Source organism: Nelumbo nucifera, chromosome 3, assembly GCF_055504915.1.
Source record: "Nelumbo nucifera cultivar China Antique chromosome 3, China Antique-T2T, whole genome shotgun sequence".
NCBI lineage: Eukaryota > Viridiplantae > Streptophyta > Magnoliopsida > Proteales > Nelumbonaceae > Nelumbo > Nelumbo nucifera.
Window position 1 is genome coordinate 20,364,220 of NC_142651.1, and position 2,309 is coordinate 20,366,528.

A 2,309-nucleotide genomic window follows, 5' to 3' on the forward strand; every position below is an offset into this window, starting at 1 on the left:
AGCACCAATAGAACTGAGGCTTCGGCCCTTTAAGTTGATATCATATAATCAAGAGATGACATCCTTTAATTTGTTGTTTTATCTTGAATACTCGGAGTATCCAAACATAATAGTTATATAGGAACTAGGAAGACTTGACGCCACAGTTTAGCATCGATTGGTTAATTGAGCAACAACGTGAAATTACCTGCAGAGGCAAGGAAAAGACTGTGCAGTACCAACGAACAAGAAGATAAACAACTAAAGCCAATTTAATTTATTGTTTCTTTGGAACCCAAGATAGATGGACATTGAAGGCAGGGAAAGAGGAACCCTGTATGCAACTTATTGATACAAAACAGTCAGAAAGCATAAGTTCTGTTCCTTGGTGAATCTGCAATCTTGAGAGTCCGGGCTATTAGCTTCTGGGCTTTTCTGCTTCTCATCTCTACCCTCATGCTTTCACTCTTGTCTATCTTATCGTATGGTTTCTTCGGTCGCAGCGATCTTAGTTTGGACTTCAGAGTCACCACCAACCTCTCCAAGCCCATCATCACCATGTTGAAACCTTGAAAAAGAATCCAAGCACCCTTTAACAACAAAAACAACTGCTAGATTAGTTACAGATTAAGAACATTAACAAGAAATGAACCTGTGAGATGGGCTAATTCTTTCAGCAAGAGAAATTTGTAGTACAGAAATAAATGCTATGGAGAAGAAGATTTGGGAAGAACAAAAGTGAGGGATCAAACCTGAATGAGCAACTGTTGTCTGTTGCACGTCACAGTATTAAAAGCTCTGAGTGATGGCAAGGCAAACTAAACCACGCAATTGCAATTGTTGGTGGACGGTCTCTTTACTCATTCATGAGGGCAGATTTATATGGATCACTTCATCCCAAAAACGCCATCATAGTCAATTTACCAAAGTATCCCTTTGCCCTTTTCGTAATTAAAATTATTACATGTTTTTTCTTTTTCTTTTTTTTCTGGTTAAAAAACTTCATTTAATTTCTTCAGGCATAATGATGATGATAATTATATATGTTGACGATGAATCTCTGACTCATCATCTCCCTTTTTGTGAGTTCACCAAACCTAACCTAGGTATGTACAGCGAACACACTTGGAAGAATATTTCGACATTATTGTACTGATCATATGCTTAAGAAATATTCTCCAAAGCACTAAGGACCGTTTGATAATGGCTGAAGCAGCTGAGCTTAACGAGTTATTGCTTTGCAGTTTACTGAACAAGTTATGAATAGTAGGTTGTGACTTTTGAGATTCTTAATGGCTGAGTGTCATGTTGGGTGATTATGCCTAAACATTTTATTCTATGATTAACTTATTCACTAAAAAACAAAGTAATAAGCCATTCGAATTAGTGAGCAAATGATGTATGAGTGAAACTGTGAAAGTGCCAATTGATTCTGTTGGTAAAGTCTCTTCTCTGGCTGGTTGTAGTGGAAACTTGATAGCAACTCCTGTCTTGGTCGGAATTGAAGGGTTTTCCGGTTTTCAGTTTTGGGTATGGGTAAGGTTCAAAGTATTGATAAGTATCACACAAATGAATTGGTTTTTGGAGTTATCAATACATTAAATGTAAGTAATCAGGGACAGGTGGCAACTTTAGATAACAATAATAGATAAGGATTAAGGGGGTTAACAGTGCTTGAAGCTGAAAAATTTTCAGTCTTGAGCGTATTGATACTTTGAACCATGGGTATTTCCTATTCTCAAGTTCTATGAGGCAAAAGAAAAAAAAAAAAGAAACACAAAGGTAAGTTTTCTGGTTGATGTTGGTTGATCCAGCCCCTAACCCGGTTGTTATAAACCCCAAAATGGAAGAAAAATCAGAGAGGTCAGTTGGGGAAGGTAGACATCATGGTGGGGCAGGCCCTATTGGTAGTGTCATAGTGGTGGGGTCGGGGGAAGGGGGAAAGAGGTCCCAGCTCTTTGTAGACACCTCACATTGGGTTAAAGAGGTTGGACAAATATAGTTTGGCGTTTGGAAGGGTACAACTTCTTAGAGGGGGATGAAGTGGACATACATAAAAATGTTGTTCTTTTAGGTAAAATCTGCTTTGTCTTTAGGTGTTGTTTACGTGTTTTTGACAGGGCACCAGGAGGTTCCCACCTCACTGTGTCCACACACAAATTCTCCTCATCTGCACCTTTCTTGTCTCAGATTTTACCTCTCTCTCTCTCTCTCTCTCTCTCTCTCTCTGGTCTCGGGCACTTTTGGAAGAAAATTAAGTGGTACCCGTTTAGGAGGGCAGAAGCAGCGGCTTCCATAAGCAATGTTTGGTGAAAAAAAAATCCAAAAAG

The 2,309-nt window shown here is 38.8% G+C and overlaps 1 long non-coding RNA gene across 1 annotated transcript; it reads right to left on the reverse strand.

Annotated features, from left to right (window-relative positions):
* Positions 1–233: 233 nt before the first annotated feature.
* Positions 234–1,066, reverse strand: LOC104600722 (uncharacterized). Its single transcript, XR_735752.3, has 2 exons — positions 732–1,066; positions 234–569 (listed from the first exon to the last, which is right to left on the reverse strand). It is a non-coding gene; the product is annotated as an uncharacterized LOC104600722 (long non-coding RNA).
* Between the last annotated feature and the right edge of the window lie 1,243 nt (positions 1,067–2,309).